This window comes from Phalangium opilio, unplaced genomic scaffold (genome assembly GCF_054372755.1).
Source record: "Phalangium opilio isolate 3A_F unplaced genomic scaffold, DU_Popi_V2 ptg000483l_1, whole genome shotgun sequence".
NCBI classification, from domain to species: domain Eukaryota; kingdom Metazoa; phylum Arthropoda; class Arachnida; order Opiliones; family Phalangiidae; genus Phalangium; species Phalangium opilio.
This window is the reverse complement of record NW_028324236.1, coordinates 495,848-512,411: the sequence shown is the minus strand read 5'-3', so window position 1 is coordinate 512,411 and position 16,564 is coordinate 495,848. Positions and strand designations below refer to the sequence as shown.

Below are 16,564 nucleotides of genomic sequence, written 5' to 3'. Positions count from 1 at the left end.
TCCACAATACTTGATGATCATTCTTTGCCTAAGATTCCGTGGCGTATTAGTTATCGTGTTCGGCTGTTAACCGAAAGGTTGGTGGTTCGAGCCCACCCGGGAGCGTTGTTTTAAAGTCTTAGAAGTAACGTAAATAGGAAATATTTTTCCAAAATACTCTACGATCATTCTTTGCCATAGTTTCCGTGGCTCAATGGTTAGCGCGTTCGGCAGTTAACCGAAAAGTTGGTGTTTCGAGCCCACCCAGGAGCTTTGTTCTGAAGTGTTAGAAGTAACGTAAAAAGGAAATATTTTTCCACAATACTTTAAGATCATTCTTTGCCTAAGCTTCCGTGGCGCAATGGTTAGCGCGTTCGGCTGTCAACCGAAAGGTTGGTGGTTCGAGCCGACCCGGGAGCGTTGTTTCGAAGTTTTAGAAGTAACGTAAAAAGGAAATATTTTTCCACAATACTTGATGATCATTCTTTGCCTAAGATTCCGTGGCGCAATAGTTATCGTGTTCGGCTGTTAATCGAAAGGTTGGTGGTTCGAACCCACCCAGGAGCTTTGTTTTGAAGTCTTAGAAGTAACGTAAATAGGAAATATTTTTCCACAATACTCTACGATCATTCTTTGCCTAAGCTTCCGTGGCGCAATGGCTAGCGCGTTCGGCTGTTAACCGAAAGGTTGGTGGTTCGAGCCCACCCGGGAGCGTTGTTTTAAAGTCTTAGAAGTAACGTAAATAGGAAATATTTTTCCACAATACTCTACGATCATTCTTTGCCTAAGCTTCCGTGGCGCAATGGCTAGCGCGTTCGGCTGTTAACCGAAAGGTTGGTGGTTCGAGCCCACCCGGGAGCGTTGTTTTGAAGTCTTAGAAGTGACGTAAAAAGGAAATATTTTTCCAAAATACTCTACGATCATCTTCTGCCAAAGCTTCCGTGGCTCAATGGTTAGCGCGTTCGGCTGTTGACCGAAAGGCTGGTGGTTCGAGCCCACCTGGGAGCGTTGTTTTGAAGTCTTTGAAGTAACGTTAATAGGAAATATTTTTCCACAATACTTGACGATCAATCTTTATCTAAGATTCCGTGGCGCAATAGTTATCGTGTTCGGCTGTTAATCGAAAGGTTGGTGGTTCGAACCCACCCAGGAGCATTGTTTTGAAGTCTTAGAAAAAATGTAAAAGCGAAATATTTTTTCGAAATACTTGACGATATTTTTCTGATAAGCTTCCGTGGCGCAATGGTTAGCGCGTTCCGCTGTTAACCGAAAGGTTGGTGTTTCGAGCCCACCCAGGAGCTTTGTTCTGAAGTGTTAGAAGTAACGTAAAAAGGAAATATTTTTCCACAATACTTAAAGATCATTCTTTGCCTAAGCTTCCGTGGCGCAATGGTTAGCGCGTTCGGCTGTTGACCGAAAGGTTGGTGGTTCGAGCCCACCCGGGAGCGTTGGTTTGAAGTCTTAGAAGTAACGTAAATAGGAAATATTTTTCCAAAATACTCTACGATCATCTTTTGCCAAAGCTTCCGTGGCTCAATGGTTAGCGCGTTCGGCTGTTAACCGAACGGCTGGTGGTTCGAGCCCACCCGGGAGCGTTGTTTTGAAGTCTTACAAGTAACGTTAATAGGAAATATTTTTCCAAAATACTCTACGATCATTCTTTGCTAAAGGTTCCGTGGCACAATGGTTAGCGCGTTCGGCTGTTAACCGAAAGGTTGGTGGTTCGAGCCCACCCGGGACCGTTGTTTTGAAGTCTTAGAAGTAACGTTAAAAGGAAATATTGTTCCACGATACTTGACGATCATTCTTTGCCTAAGCTTCCGTGGCGCAATGGTTAGCGTGTTCGGCTGTCAACCGAAAGGTTTGTGGTTCGAGCCGACCCGGGAGCGTTGGTTTGAAGTCTTAGAAGTAACGTAAAAAGGAAATAATTTTCCACAATACTTGATGATCATTCTTTGCCTAAGATTCCGTGGCGTATTAGTTATCGTGTTCGGCTGTTAACCGAAAGGTTGGTGGTTCGAGCCCACCCGGGAGCGTTGTTTTAAAGTCTTAGAAGTAACGTAAATAGGAAATATTTTTCCAAAATACTCTACGATCATTCTTTGCCATAGTTTCCGTGGCTCAATGGTTAGCGCGTTCGGCAGTTAACCGAAAAGTTGGTGTTTCGAGCCCACCCAGGAGCTTTGTTCTGAAGTGTTAGAAGTAACGTAAAAAGGAAATATTTTTCCACAATACTTTAAGATCATTCTTTGCCTAAGCTTCCGTGGCGCAATGGTTAGCGCGTTCGGCTGTCAACCGAAAGGTTGGTGGTTCGAGCCGACCCGGGAGCGTTGTTTCGAAGTTTTAGAAGTAACGTAAAAAGGAAATATTTTTCCACAATACTTGATGATCATTCTTTGCCTAAGATTCCGTGGCGCAATAGTTATCGTGTTCGGCTGTTAATCGAAAGGTTGGTGGTTCGAACCCACCCAGGAGCTTTGTTTTGAAGTCTTAGAAGTAACGTAAATAGGAAATATTTTTCCACAATACTCTACGATCATTCTTTGCCTAAGCTTCCGTGGCGCAATGGCTAGCGCGTTCGGCTGTTAACCGAAAGGTTGGTGGTTCGAGCCCACCCGGGAGCGTTGTTTTAAAGTCTTAGAAGTAACGTAAATAGGAAATATTTTTCCACAATACTCTACGATCATTCTTTGCCTAAGCTTCCGTGGCGCAATGGCTAGCGCGTTCGGCTGTTAACCGAAAGGTTGGTGGTTCGAGCCCACCCGGGAGCGTTGTTTTGAAGTCTTAGAAGTGACGTAAAAAGGAAATATTTTTCCAAAATACTCTACGATCATCTTCTGCCAAAGCTTCCGTGGCTCAATGGTTAGCGCGTTCGGCTGTTGACCGAAAGGCTGGTGGTTCGAGCCCACCTGGGAGCGTTGTTTTGAAGTCTTTGAAGTAACGTTAATAGGAAATATTTTTCCACAATACTTGACGATCAATCTTTATCTAAGATTCCGTGGCGCAATAGTTATCGTGTTCGGCTGTTAATCGAAAGGTTGGTGGTTCGAACCCACCCAGGAGCATTGTTTTGAAGTCTTAGAAAAAATGTAAAAGCGAAATATTTTTTCGAAATACTTGACGACATTTTTTGCTAAGCTTCCGTGGCGCAATGGTTAGCGCGTTCGGCTGTTAACCGAAAGGTTGGTGTTTCGAGCCCACCCAGGAGCTTTGTTCTGAAGTGTTAGAAGTAACGTAAAAAGGAAATATTTTTCCACAATACTTAAAGATCATTCTTTGCCTAAGCTTCCGTGGCGCAATGGTTAGCGCGTTCGGATGTTAACCGAAAGGTTGGTGGTTCGAGCCCACCCGGGAGCGTTGTTTTAAAGTCTTAGAAGTAACGTAAATAGGAAATATTTTTCCACAATACTCTACGATCATTCTTTGCCTAAGCTTCCGTGGCGCAATGGCTAGCGCGTTCGGCTGTTAACCGAAAGGTTGGTGGTTCGAGCCCACCCGGGAGCGTTGTTTTGAAGTCTTAGAAGTGACGTAAAAAGGAAATATTTTTCCAAAATACTCTACGATCATCTTCTGCCAAAGCTTCCGTGGCTCAATGGTTAGCGCGTTCGGCTGTTGACCGAAAGGCTGGTGGTTCGAGCCCACCTGGGAGCGTTGTTTTGAAGTCTTTGAAGTAACGTTAATAGGAAATATTTTTCCACAATACTTGACGATCAATCTTTATCTAAGATTCCGTGGCGCAATAGTTATCGTGTTCGGCTGTTAATCGAAAGGTTGGTGGTTCGAACCCACCCAGGAGCATTGTTTTGAAGTCTTAGAAAAAATGTAAAAGCGAAATATTTTTTCGAAATACTTGACGACATTTTTTGCTAAGCTTCCGTGGCGCAATGGTTAGCGCGTTCGGCTGTTAACCGAAAGGTTGGTGTTTCGAGCCCACCCAGGAGCTTTGTTCTGAAGTGTTAGAAGTAACGTAAAAAGGAAATATTTTTCCACAATACTTAAAGATCATTCTTTGCCTAAGCTTCCGTGGCGCAATGGTTAGCGCGTTCGGATGTTAACCGAAAGGTTGGTGGTTCGAGCCCACCCGGGAGCGTTGTTTTAAAGTCTTAGAAGTAACGTAAAAAGGAAATTTTTTTCCTCTGTACTTGACGATCATTCTTTGCCTAAGCTCCGGTGGCGCAATGGTTAGCGCGTTCGGCTGTTAACCGAAAGGTTGGTGGTTCGAGCCCACCCGGGAGCGTTGTTTTAAAGTCTTAGAAGTAACGTAAATAGGAAATATTTTTCCAAAATACTCTACGATCATTCTTTGCCTAAGCTTCCGTGGCGCAATGGTTAGCGCGTTCGGCTGTTAACCGAAAGGTTGGTGGTTCGAGCCCACCCGGGAGCGTTGTTTTGAAGTCTTAGAAGTGACGTAAAAAGGAAATATTTTTCCAAAATACTCTACGATCATCTTTTGCCAAAGCTTCCGTGGCTCAATGGTTAGCGCGTTCGGCTGTTGACCGAAAGGCTGGTGGTTCGAGCCCACCCGGGAGCGTTGTTTTGAAGTCTTTGAAGTAACGTTAATAGGAAATATTTTTCCACAATACTTGACGATCATTCTTTGTCTAAGATTCCGTGGCGCAATAGTTATCGTGTACGGCTGTTAATCGAAAGGTTAGTGGTTCGAACCCACCCAGGAGCATTGTTTTGAAGTCTTAGAAAAAATGTAAAAGCGAAATATTTTTCCAAAATACTCTACGATCATTCTTTGCCTAAGCTTCCGTGCCGCAATGGTTAGCGCGTTCGGCTGTTAACCGAAAGGTTGGTGGTTCGAGCCCACCCGGGAGCGTTGTTTTAAAGTCTTAGAAGTAACGTAAAAAGGAAATATTTTTCCTCAGTACTTGACGATCATTCTTTGCCTAAGCTTCGGTGGCGCAATGGTAAGCGCGTTCGGCTGTTAACCGAAAGGTTGGTGGTTCGAGCCCACCCGGGAGCGTTGTTTTAAAGTCTTAGAAGTAACGTAAATAGGAAATATTTTTCCAAAATACTCTACGATCATTCTTTGCCTAAGCTTCCGTGGCGCAATGGCTAGCGCGTTCGGCTGTTAACCGAAAGGTTGGTGGTTCGAGCCCACCCGGGAGCGTTGTTTTGAAGTCTTAGAAGTGACGTAAAAAGGAAATATTTTTCGAAAATACTCTACGATCATCTTCTGCCAAAGCTTCCGTGGCTCAATGGTTAGCGCGTTCGGCTGTTGACCGAAAGGCTGGTGGTTCGAGCCCACCTGGGAGCGTTGTTTTGAAGTCTTTGAAGTAACGTTAATAGGAAATATTTTTCCACAATACTTGACGATCAATCTTTATCTAAGATTCCGTGGCGCAATAGTTATCGTGTTCGGCTGTTAATCGAAAGGTTGGTGGTTCGAACCCACACAGGAGCATTGTTTTGAAGTCTTAGAAAAAATGTAAAAGCGAAATATTTTTTCGAAATACTTGACGATATTTTTTTGCTAAGCTTCCGTGGCGCAATAGTTAGCGCGTGCGGCTGTTAACCGAAAGGTTGGTGGTTCGAGCCGACCCGGGAGCGTTGGTTTGAAGTCTTAGAAGTAACGTAAAAAGGAAAAAATTTTCCACAATACTTGATGATCATTCTTTGCCTAAGATTCCGTGGCGCAATAGTTATCGTGTTCGGCTGTTAACCGAAAGGTTGGTGGTTCGAGCCCACCCGGGAGCGTTGTTTTAAAGTCTTAGAAGTAACGTAAATAGGAAATATTTTTCCAAAATACTCTACGATCACTCTTTGCCATAGTTTCCGTGGCTCAATGGTTAGCGCGTTCGGCAGTTAACCGAAAAGTTGGTGTTTCGAGCCCACCCAGGAGCTTTGTTCTGAAGTGTTAGAAGTAACGTAAAAAGGAAATATTTTTCCACAATACTTAAAGATCATTCTTTGCCTGAGCTTCCGTGGCGCAATGGTTAGCGCGTTCGGCTGTTAACCGAAAGGTTGGTGGTTCGAGCCGACCCGGGAGCGTTGTTTCGAAGTTTTAGAAGTAACGTAAAAAGGAAATATTTTTCCACAATACTTGATGATCATTCTTTGCCTAAGATTCCGTGGCGCAATAGTTATCGTGTTCGGCTGTTAATCGAAAGGTTGGTGGTTCGAACCCACCCAGGAGCTTTGTTTTGAAGTCTTAGAAAAAATGTAAAAGCGAAATATTTTTTCGAAATACTTGACGATATTTTTTTGCTAAGCTTCCGTGGCGCAATAGTTAGCGCGTGCGGCTGTTAACCGAAAGGTTGGTGGTTCGAGCCGACCCGGGAGCGTTGGTTTGAAGTCTTAGAAGTAACGTAAAAAGGAAAAAATTTTCCACAATACTTGATGATCATTCTTTGCCTAAGATTCCGTGGCGCAATAGTTATCGTGTTCGGCTGTTAACCGAAAGGTTGGTGGTTCGAGCCCACACGGGAGCGTTGTTTTAAAGTCTTAGAAGTAACGTAAATAGGAAATATTTTTCCAAAATACTCTACGATCACTCTTTGCCATAGTTTCCGTGGCTCAATGGTTAGCGCGTTCGGCAGTTAACCGAAAAGTTGGTGTTTCGAGCCCACCCAGGAGCTTTGTTCTGAAGTGTTAGAAGTAACGTAAAAAGGAAATATTTTTCCACAATACTTAAAGATCATTCTTTGCCTAAGCTTCCGTGGCGCAATGGTTAGCGCGTTCGGATGTTAACCGAAAGGTTGGTGGTTCGAGCCCACCCGGGAGCGTTGTTTTAAAGTCTTAGAAGTAACGTAAAAAGGAAATATTTTTCCACAATACTTAAAGATCATTCTTTGCCTAAGCTCCGGTGGCGCAATGGTTAGCGCGTTCGGCTGTTAACCGAAAGGTTGGTGGTTCGAGCCCACCCGGGAGCGTTGTTTTAAAGTCTTAGAAGTAACGTAAATAGGAAATATTTTTCCAAAATACTCTACGATCATTCTTTGCCTAAGCTTCCGTGGCGCAATGGTTAGCGCGTTCGGCTGTTAACCGAAAGGTTGGTGGTTCGAGCCCACCCGGGAGCGTTGTTTTAAAGTCTTAGAAGTAACGTAAAAAGGAAATATTTTTCCTCAGTACTTGACGATCATTCTTTGCCTAAGCTTCGGTGGCGCAATGGTAAGCGCGTTCGGCTGTTAACCGAAAGGTTGGTGGTTCGAGCCCACCCGGGAGCGTTGTTTTAAAGTCTTAGAAGTAACGTAAATAGGAAATATTTTTCCAAAATACTCTACGATCAATCTTTGCCTAAGCTTCCGTGGCGCAATGGCTAGCGCGTTCGGCTGTTAACCGAAAGGTTGGTGGTTCGAGCCCACCCGGGAGCGTTGTTTTGAAGTCTTAGAAGTAACGTAAAAAGGAAAAAATTTTCCACAATACTTGATGATCATTCTTTGCCTAAGATTCCGTGGCGCAATAGTTATCGTGTTCGGCTGTTAACCGAAAGGTTGGTGGTTCGAGCCCACCCGGGAGCGTTGTTTTAAAGTCTTAGAAGTAACGTAAATAGGAAATATTTTTCCAAAATACTCTACGATCACTCTTTGCCATAGTTTCCGTGGCTCAATGGTTAGCGCGTTCGGCAGTTAACCGAAAAGTTGGTGTTTCGAGCCCACCCAGGAGCTTTGTTCTGAAGTGTTAGAAGTAACGTAAAAAGGAAATATTTTTCCACAATACTTAAAGATCATTCTTTGCCTAAGCTTCCGTGGCGCAATGGTTAGCGCGTTCGGATGTTAACCGAAAGGTTGGTGGTTCGAGCCCACCCGGGAGCGTTGTTTTAAAGTCTTAGAAGTAACGTAAAAAGGAAATATTTTTCCACAATACTTAAAGATCATTCTTTGCCTAAGCTCCGGTGGCGCAATGGTTAGCGCGTTCGGCTGTTAACCGAAAGGTTGGTGGTTCGAGCCCACCCGGGAGCGTTGTTTTAAAGTCTTAGAAGTAACGTAAATAGGAAATATTTTTCCAAAATACTCTACGATCATTCTTTGCCTAAGCTTCCGTGGCGCAATGGTTAGCGCGTTCGGCTGTTAACCGAAAGGTTGGTGGTTCGAGCCCACCCGGGAGCGTTGTTTTAAAGTCTTAGAAGTAACGTAAAAAGGAAATATTTTTCCTCAGTACTTGACGATCATTCTTTGCCTAAGCTTCGGTGGCGCAATGGTAAGCGCGTTCGGCTGTTAACCGAAAGGTTGGTGGTTCGAGCCCACCCGGGAGCGTTGTTTTAAAGTCTTAGAAGTAACGTAAATAGGAAATATTTTTCCAAAATACTCTACGATCAATCTTTGCCTAAGCTTCCGTGGCGCAATGGCTAGCGCGTTCGGCTGTTAACCGAAAGGTTGGTGGTTCGAGCCCACCCGGGAGCGTTGTTTTGAAGTCTTAGAAGTGACGTAAAAAGGAAATATTTTTCGAAAATACTCTACGATCATCTTCTGCCAAAGCTTCCGTGGCTCAATGGTTAGCGCGTTCGGCTGTTGACCGAAAGGCTGGTGGTTCGAGCCCACCTGGGAGCGTTGTTTTGAAGTCTTTGAAGTAACGTTAATAGGAAATATTTTTCCACAATACTTGACGATCAATCTTTATCTAAGATTCCGTGGCGCAATAGTTATCGTGTTCGGCTGTTAATCGAAAGGTTGGTGGTTCGAACCCACCCAGGAGCATTGTTTTGAAGTCTTAGAAAAAATGTAAAAGCGAAATATTTTTTCGAAATACTTGACGATATTTTTTTGCTAAGCTTCCGTGGCGCAATAGTTAGCGCGTGCGGCTGTTAACCGAAAGGTTGGTGGTTCGAGCCGACCCGGGAGCGTTGTTTTAAAGTCTTAGAAGTAACGTAAATAGGAAATATTTTTCCAAAATACTCTACGATCACTCTTTGCCATAGTTTCCGTGGCTCAATGGTTAGCGCGTTCGGCAGTTAACCGAAAAGTTGGTGTTTCGAGCCCACCCAGGAGCTTTGTTCTGAAGTGTTAGAAGTAACGTAAAAAGGAAATATTTTTCCACAATACTTAAAGATCATTCTTTGCCTAAGCTTCCGTGGCGCAATGGTTAGCGCGTTCGGCTGTTAACCGAAAGGTTGGTGGTTCGAGCCGACCCGGGAGCGTTGTTTCGAAGTTTTAGAAGTAACGTAAAAAGGAAATATTTTTCCACAATACTTGATGATCATTCTTTGCCTAAGATTCCGTGGCGCAATAGTTATCGTGTTCGGCTGTTAATCGAAAGGTTGGTGGTTCGAACCCACCCAGGAGCTTTGTTTTGAAGTCTTAGAAAAAATGTAAAAGCGAAATATTTTTTCGAAATACTTGACGATATTTTTTTGCTAAGCTTCCGTGGCGCAATAGTTAGCGCGTGCGGCTGTTAACCGAAAGGTTGGTGGTTCGAGCCGACCCGGGAGCGTTGGTTTGAAGTCTTAGAAGTAACGTAAAAAGGAAAAAATTTTCCACAATACTTGATGATCATTCTTTGCCTAAGATTCCGTGGCGCAATAGTTATCGTGTTCGGCTGTTAACCGAAAGGTTGGTGGTTCGAGCCCACCCGGGAGCGTTGTTTTAAAGTCTTAGAAGTAACGTAAATAGGAAATATTTTTCCAAAATACTCTACGATCACTCTTTGCCATAGTTTCCGTGGCTCAATGGTTAGCGCGTTCGGCAGTTAACCGAAAAGTTGGTGTTTCGAGCCCACCCAGGAGCTTTGTTCTGAAGTGTTAGAAGTAACGTAAAAAGGAAATATTTTTCCACAATACTTAAAGATCATTCTTTGCCTAAGCTTCCGTGGCGCAATGGTTAGCGCGTTCGGCTGTCAACCGAAAGGTTGGTGGTTCGAGCCGACCCGGGAGCGTTGTTTCGAAGTTTTAGAAGTAACGTAAAAAGGAAATATTTTTCCACAATACTTGATGATCATTCTTTGCCTAAGATTCCGTGGCGCAATAGTTATCGTGTTCGGCTGTTAATCGAAAGGTTGGTGGTTCGAACCCACCCAGGAGCTTTGTTTTGAAGTCTTAGAAAAAATGTAAAAGCGAAATATTTTTTCGAAATACTTGACGATATTTTTTTGCTAAGCTTCCGTGGCGCAGTAGTTAGCGCGTGCGGCTGTTAACCGAAAGGTTGGTGTTTCGAGCCCACCCAGGAGCTTTGTTCTGAAGTGTTAGAAGTAACGTAAAAAGGAAATATTTTTCCACAATACTTAAAGATCATTCTTTGCCTAAGCTTCCGTGGCGCAATGGTTAGCGCGTTCGGCTGTTAACCGAAAGGTTGGTGGTTCGAGCCCACCCGGGAGCGTTGTTTTAAAGTATTAGAAGTAACGTAAAAAGGAAATATTTTTCCTCAGTACTTGACGATCATTCTTTGCCTAAGCTTCGGTGGCGCAATGGTTAGCGCGTTCGGCTGTTAACCGAAAGGTTGGTGGTTCGAGCCCACCCGGGAGCGTTGTTTTAAAGTCTTAGAAGTAACGTAAATAGGAAATATTTTTCCAAAATACTCTACGATCCTTCTTTGCCTAAGCTTCCGTGGCGCAATGGTTAGCGCGTTCGGCTGTTAACCGAAAGGTTGGTGGTTCGAGCCCACCCGGGAGCGTTGTTTTGAAGTCTTAGAAGTAACGTTAAAAGGAAATATTGTTCCACGATACTTGACGATCATTCTTTGCCTAAGCTTCCGTGGCGCAATGGTTAGCGCGTTCGGCTGTTAACCGAAAGGTTGGTGTTTCGTGCCCACCCGGGAGCGTTGTTTTAAAGTCTTAGAAGTAACGTAAAAAGGAAATATTTTTCCTCAGTACTTGACGATCATTCTTTGCCTAAGCTTCGGTGGCGCAATGGTTAGCGCGTTCGGCTGTTAACCGAAAGGTTGGTGGTTCGAGCCCACCCGGGAGCGTTGTTTTGAAGTCTTAGAAGTGACGTAAAAAGGAAATATTTTTCCAAAATACTCTACGATCATCTTTTGCCAAAGCTTCCGTGGCTCAATGGTTAGCGCGTTCGGCTGTTGACCGAAAGGCTGGTGGTTCGAGCCCACCCGGGAGCGTTGTTTTGAAGTCTTTGAAGTAACGTTTATAGGAAATATTTTTCCAAAATACTCTACGATCATTCTTTGCCATAGTTTCCGTGGCTCAATGGTTAGCGCGTTCGGCAGTTAACCGAAAAGTTGGTGTTTCGAGCCCACCCAGGAGCTTTGTTCTGAAGTGTTAGAAGTAACGTAAAAAGGAAATATTTTTCCACAATACCTAAAGATCATTCTTTGCCTAAGCGTCCGTGGCGCAATGGTTAGCGCGTTCGGCTGTCAACCGAAAGGGTGGTGGTTCGAGCCGACCCGGGAGCGTTGTTTCGAAGTTTTAGAAGTAACGTAAAAAGGAAATATTTTTCCACAATACCTGATGATCATTCTTTGCCTAAGATTCCGTGGCGCAATAGTTATCGTGTTCGGCTGTTAATCGAAAGGTTGGTGGTTCGAACCCACCCAGGAGCTTTGTTTTGAAGTCTTAGAAAAAATGTAAAAGCGAAATATTTTTTCGAAATACTTGACGATATTTTTTTGCTAAGCTTCCGTGGCGCAATAGTTAGCGCGTGCGGCTGTTAACCGAAAGGTTGGTGTTTCGAGCCCACCCAGGAGCTTTGTTCTGAAGTGTTAGAAGTAACGTAAAAAGGAAATATTTTTCCACAATACTTAAAGATCATTCTTTGCCTAAGCTTCCGTGGCGCAATGGTTAGCGCGTTCGGCAGTTAACCGAAAGGTTGGTGGTTCGAGCCCACCCGGGAGCGTTGTTTTAAAGTCTTAGAAGTAACGTAAAAAGGAAATATTTTTCCTCAGTACTTGACGATCATTCTTTGCCTAAGCTTCGGTGGCGCAATGGTTAGCGCGTTCGGCTGTTAACCGAAAGGTTGGTGGTTCGAGCCCACCCAGGAGCGTTGTTTTGAAGTCTTAGAAGTAACGTAAATAGGAAATATTTTTCCAAAATACTCTACGATCATTCTTTGCCTAAGCCTCCGTGGCGCAATGGTTAGCGCGTTCTTCTGCTAACCGAAAGGTTGGTGGTTCGAGCCCACCCGGGAGCGTTGCTTTGAAGTCTTAGAAGTGACGTAAAAAGGAAATATTTTTCCAAAATACTCTACGATCATCTTTTGCCAAAGCTTCCGTGGCTCAATGGTTAGCGCGTTCGGCTGTTGACCGAAAGGCTGGTGGTTCGAGCCCACCCGGGAGCGTTGTTTTAAAGTCTTTGAAGTAACGTTAATAGGAAATATTTTTCCACAATACTTGACGATCATTCTTTGTCTAAGATTCCGTGGCGCAATAGTTATCGTGTTCGGCTGTTAATCGAAAGGTTGGTGGTTCGAACCCACCCAGGAGCATTGTTTTGAAGTCTTAGAAAAAATGTAAAAGCGAAATATTTTTTCGAAATACTTGACGATATTTTTTTGCTAAGCTTCCGTGGCGCAATGGTTAGCGCGTTCGGCTGTTAAACGAAAGGTTGGTGTTTCGAGCCCACCCAGGAGCTTTGTTCTGAAGTGTTAGAAGTAACGTAAAAAGGAAATATTTTTCCACAATACTTAAAGATCATTCTTTGCCTAAGCTTCCGTGGCGCAATGGTTAGCGCGTTCGGCTGTTAACCGAAAGGTTGGTGGTTCGAGCCCACCCGGGAGCGTTGCTTTGAAGTCTTAGAAGTGACGTAAAAAGGAAATATTTTTCCAAAATACTCTACGATCATCTTTTGCCAAAGCTTCCGTGGCTCAATGGTTAGCGCGTTCGGCTGTTGACCGAAAGGCTGGTGGTTCGAGCCCACCCGGGACCGTTGTTTTGAAGTCTTAGAAGTAACGTTAAAAGGAAATATTGTTCCACGATACTTGACGATCATTCTTTGCCTAAGCTTCCGTGGCGCAATGGTTAGCGTGTTCGGCTCTCAACCGAAAGGTTGGTGGTTCGAGCCGACCCGGGAGCGTTGGTTTGAAGTCTTAGAAGTAACGTAAAAAGGAAATAATTTTCCACAATACTTGATGATCATTCTTTGCCTAAGATTCCGTGGCGCAATAGTTATCGTGTTCGGCTGTTAACCGAAAGGTTATTGGTTCGAGCCCACCCGGGAGCGTTGTTTTAAAGTCTTAGAAGTAACGTAAATAGGAAATATTTTTCCAAAATACTCTACGATCATTCTTTGCCATAGTTTCCGTGGCTCAATGGTTAGCGCGTTCGGCAGTTAACCGAAAAGTTGGTGTTTCGAGCCCACCCAGGAGCTTTGTTCTGAAGTGTTAGAAGTAACGTAAAAAGGAAATATTTTTCCACAATACTTAAAGATCATTTTTTGCCTAAGCTTGCGTGGCGCAATGGTTAGCGCGTTCGGCTGTCAACCGAAAGGTTGGTGGTTCGAGCCGACCCGGGAGTGTTGTTTCGAAGTTTTAGAAGTAACGTAAAAAGGAAATATTTTTCCACAATACTTGATGATCATTCTTTGCCTAAGATTCCGTGGCGCAATAGTTATCGTGTTCGGCTGTTAATCGAAAGGTTGATGGTTCGAACCCACCCAGGAGCTTTGTTTTGAAGTCTTAGAAAAAATGTAAAAGCGAAATATTTTTTCGAAATACTTGACGATATTTTTTTGCTAAGCTTCCGTGGCGCAATAGTTAGCGCGTTCGGCTGTTAACCGAAAGGTTGGTGTTTCGAGCCCACCCAGGAGCTTTGTTCTGAAGTGTTAGAAGTAACGTAAAAAGGAAATATTTTTCCACAATACTTAAAGATCATTCTTTGCCTAAGCTTCCGTGGCGCAATGGTTAGCGCGTTCGGCTGTTAACCGAAAGGTTGGTGGTTCGAGCCCACCCGGGAGCGTTGTTTTAAAGTCTTAAAAGTAACGTAAAAAGGAAATATTTTTCCTCAGTACTTGACGATCATTCGTTGCCTAAGCTTCGGTGGCGCAATGGTTAGCGCGTTCGGCTGTTAACCGAAAGGTTGGTGGTTCGAGCCCACCCGGGAGCGTTGTTTTAAAGTCTTAGAAGTAACGTAAATAGGAAATATTTTTCCAAAATACTCTACGATCATTCTTTGCCTAAGCTTCCGTGGCGCAATGGTTAGCGCGTTCGGCTGTTAACCGAAAGGTTGGTGGTTCGAGCCCACCCGGGAGTGATGTTTTGAAGTCTTAGAAGTGACGTAAAAAGGAAATATTTTTCCAAAATACTCTACGATCATCTTTTGCCAAAGCTTCCGTGGCTCAATGGTTAGCGCGTTCGGCTGTTGACCGAAAGGCTGGTGGTTCGAGCCCACCTGGGAGCGTTGTTTTGAAGTCTTTGAAGTAACGTTAATAGGAAATATTTTTACACAATACTTGACGATCAATCTTTATCTAAGATTCCGTGGCGCAATAGTTATCGTGTTCGGCTGTTAATCGAAAGGTTGGTGGTTCGAACCCACCCAGGAGCATTGTTTTGAAGTCTTAGAAAAAATGTAAAAGCGAAATGTTTTTTCGAAATACTTGACGACATTTTTTTGCTAAGCTTCCGTGGCGCAATGGTTAGCGCGTTCGGCTGTTAACCGAAAGGTTGGTGTTTCGAGCCCACCCAGGAGCTTTGTTCTGAAGTGTTAGAAGTAACGTAAAAAGGAAATATTTTTCCACAATACTTAAAGATCATTCTTTGCCTAAGCTTCCGTGGCGCAATGGTTAGCGCGTTCGGCTGTTAACCGAAAGGTTGGTGTTTCGTGCCCACCCGGGAGCGTTGTTTTAAAGTCTTAGAAGTAACGTAAAAAGGAAATATTTTTCCTCAGTACTTGACGATCATTCTTTGCCTAAGCTTCGGTGGCGCAATGGTTAGCGCGTTCGGCTGTTAACCGAAAGGTTGGTGGTTCGAGCCCACCCGGGAGCGTTGTTTTGAAGTCTTAGAAGTGACGTAAAAAGGAAATATTTTTCCAAAATACTCTACGATCATCTTTTGCCAAAGCTTCCGTGGCTCAATGGTTAGCGCGTTCGGCTGTTGACCGAAAGGCTGGTGGTTCGAGCCCACCCGGGAGCGTTGTTTTGAAGTCTTTGAAGTAACGTTTATAGGAAATATTTTTCCAAAATACTCTACGATCATTCTTTGCCATAGTTTCCGTGGCTCAATGGTTAGCGCGTTCGGCAGTTAACCGAAAAGTTGGTGTTTCGAGCCCACCCAGGAGCTTTGTTCTGAAGTGTTAGAAGTAACGTAAAAAGGAAATATTTTTCCACAATACCTAAAGATCATTCTTTGCCTAAGCGTCCGTGGCGCAATGGTTAGCGCGTTCGGCTGTCAACCGAAAGGGTGGTGGTTCGAGCCGACCCGGGAGCGTTGTTTCGAAGTTTTAGAAGTAACGTAAAAAGGAAATATTTTTCCACAATACCTGATGATCATTCTTTGCCTAAGATTCCGTGGCGCAATAGTTATCGTGTTCGGCTGTTAATCGAAAGGTTGGTGGTTCGAACCCACCCAGGAGCTTTGTTTTGAAGTCTTAGAAAAAATGTAAAAGCGAAATATTTTTTCGAAATACTTGACGATATTTTTTTGCTAAGCTTCCGTGGCGCAATAGTTAGCGCGTGCGGCTGTTAACCGAAAGGTTGGTGTTTCGAGCCCACCCAGGAGCTTTGTTCTGAAGTGTTAGAAGTAACGTAAAAAGGAAATATTTTTCCACAATACTTAAAGATCATTCTTTGCCTAAGCTTCCGTGGCGCAATGGTTAGCGCGTTCGGCAGTTAACCGAAAGGTTGGTGGTTCGAGCCCACCCGGGAGCGTTGTTTTAAAGTCTTAGAAGTAACGTAAAAAGGAAATATTTTTCCTCAGTACTTGACGATCATTCTTTGCCTAAGCTTCGGTGGCGCAATGGTTAGCGCGTTCGGCTGTTAACCGAAAGGTTGGTGGTTCGAGCCCACCCAGGAGCGTTGTTTTGAAGTCTTAGAAGTAACGTAAATAGGAAATATTTTTCCAAAATACTCTACGATCATTCTTTGCCTAAGCTTCCGTGGCGCAATGGTTAGCGCGTTCTTCTGCTAACCGAAAGGTTGGTGGTTCGAGCCCACCCGGGAGCGTTGCTTTGAAGTCTTAGAAGTGACGTAAAAAGGAAATATTTTTCCAAAATACTCTACGATCATCTTTTGCCAAAGCTTCCGTGGCTCAATGGTTAGCGCGTTCGGCTGTTGACCGAAAGGCTGGTGGTTCGAGCCCACCCGGGAGCGTTGTTTTAAAGTCTTTGAAGTAACGTTAATAGGAAATATTTTTCCACAATACTTGACGATCATTCTTTGTCTAAGATTCCGTGGCGCAATAGTTATCGTGTTCGGCTGTTAATCGAAAGGTTGGTGGTTCGAACCCACCCAGGAGCATTGTTTTGAAGTCTTAGAAAAAATGTAAAAGCGAAATATTTTTTCGAAATACTTGACGATATTTTTTTGCTAAGCTTCCGTGGCGCAATGGTTAGCGCGTTCGGCTGTTAACCGAAAGGTTGGTGTTTCGAGCCCACCCAGGAGCTTTGTTCTGAAGTGTTAGAAGTAACGTAAAAAGGAAATATTTTTCCACAATACTTAAAGATCATTCTTTGCCTAAGCTTCCGTGGCGCAATGGTTAGCGCGTTCGGCTGTTAACCGAAAGGTTGGTGGTTCGAGCCCACCCGGGAGCGTTGCTTTGAAG

The 16,564-nt window shown here is 44.0% G+C and overlaps 17 non-coding genes across 17 annotated transcripts; all 17 read left to right on the top strand.

Moving 5' to 3' along the window:
- The first annotated feature begins 326 nt into the window (after nt 1-326).
- On the top strand, nt 327-399 carry TRNAD-GUC (transfer RNA aspartic acid (anticodon GUC)). Its single transcript has one exon. It is a non-coding gene; the product is annotated as a tRNA-Asp (tRNA).
- A 1,396-nt stretch (nt 400-1,795) lies between these two features.
- Nucleotides 1,796-1,868, top strand: TRNAD-GUC (transfer RNA aspartic acid (anticodon GUC)). The gene has a single exon. It is a non-coding gene; the product is annotated as a tRNA-Asp (tRNA).
- Nucleotides 1,869-2,236: 368 nt separating this feature from the next.
- On the top strand, nt 2,237-2,309 carry TRNAD-GUC (transfer RNA aspartic acid (anticodon GUC)). Its single transcript has one exon. It is a non-coding gene; the product is annotated as a tRNA-Asp (tRNA).
- A 1,981-nt stretch (nt 2,310-4,290) lies between these two features.
- TRNAN-GUU (transfer RNA asparagine (anticodon GUU)) lies at nt 4,291-4,363 on the top strand. The gene has a single exon. It is a non-coding gene; the product is annotated as a tRNA-Asn (tRNA).
- Nucleotides 4,364-6,934: 2,571 nt separating this feature from the next.
- Nucleotides 6,935-7,007, top strand: TRNAN-GUU (transfer RNA asparagine (anticodon GUU)). The gene has a single exon. It is a non-coding gene; the product is annotated as a tRNA-Asn (tRNA).
- Nucleotides 7,008-7,963: 956 nt separating this feature from the next.
- TRNAN-GUU (transfer RNA asparagine (anticodon GUU)) lies at nt 7,964-8,036 on the top strand. Its single transcript has one exon. It is a non-coding gene; the product is annotated as a tRNA-Asn (tRNA).
- A 1,689-nt stretch (nt 8,037-9,725) lies between these two features.
- On the top strand, nt 9,726-9,798 carry TRNAD-GUC (transfer RNA aspartic acid (anticodon GUC)). The gene has a single exon. It is a non-coding gene; the product is annotated as a tRNA-Asp (tRNA).
- A 367-nt stretch (nt 9,799-10,165) lies between these two features.
- Nucleotides 10,166-10,238, top strand: TRNAN-GUU (transfer RNA asparagine (anticodon GUU)). Its single transcript has one exon. It is a non-coding gene; the product is annotated as a tRNA-Asn (tRNA).
- A 221-nt stretch (nt 10,239-10,459) lies between these two features.
- Nucleotides 10,460-10,532, top strand: TRNAN-GUU (transfer RNA asparagine (anticodon GUU)). The gene has a single exon. It is a non-coding gene; the product is annotated as a tRNA-Asn (tRNA).
- A 662-nt stretch (nt 10,533-11,194) lies between these two features.
- Nucleotides 11,195-11,267, top strand: TRNAD-GUC (transfer RNA aspartic acid (anticodon GUC)). Its single transcript has one exon. It is a non-coding gene; the product is annotated as a tRNA-Asp (tRNA).
- Nucleotides 11,268-12,515: 1,248 nt separating this feature from the next.
- TRNAN-GUU (transfer RNA asparagine (anticodon GUU)) lies at nt 12,516-12,588 on the top strand. Its single transcript has one exon. It is a non-coding gene; the product is annotated as a tRNA-Asn (tRNA).
- A 221-nt stretch (nt 12,589-12,809) lies between these two features.
- On the top strand, nt 12,810-12,882 carry TRNAE-CUC (transfer RNA glutamic acid (anticodon CUC)). Its single transcript has one exon. It is a non-coding gene; the product is annotated as a tRNA-Glu (tRNA).
- A 368-nt stretch (nt 12,883-13,250) lies between these two features.
- Nucleotides 13,251-13,323, top strand: TRNAD-GUC (transfer RNA aspartic acid (anticodon GUC)). Its single transcript has one exon. It is a non-coding gene; the product is annotated as a tRNA-Asp (tRNA).
- Nucleotides 13,324-13,690: 367 nt separating this feature from the next.
- Nucleotides 13,691-13,763, top strand: TRNAN-GUU (transfer RNA asparagine (anticodon GUU)). The gene has a single exon. It is a non-coding gene; the product is annotated as a tRNA-Asn (tRNA).
- A 1,396-nt stretch (nt 13,764-15,159) lies between these two features.
- On the top strand, nt 15,160-15,232 carry TRNAD-GUC (transfer RNA aspartic acid (anticodon GUC)). The gene has a single exon. It is a non-coding gene; the product is annotated as a tRNA-Asp (tRNA).
- A 661-nt stretch (nt 15,233-15,893) lies between these two features.
- TRNAS-GCU (transfer RNA serine (anticodon GCU)) lies at nt 15,894-15,966 on the top strand. Its single transcript has one exon. It is a non-coding gene; the product is annotated as a tRNA-Ser (tRNA).
- Nucleotides 15,967-16,480: 514 nt separating this feature from the next.
- On the top strand, nt 16,481-16,553 carry TRNAN-GUU (transfer RNA asparagine (anticodon GUU)). The gene has a single exon. It is a non-coding gene; the product is annotated as a tRNA-Asn (tRNA).
- Nucleotides 16,554-16,564: the final 11 nt, after the last annotated feature.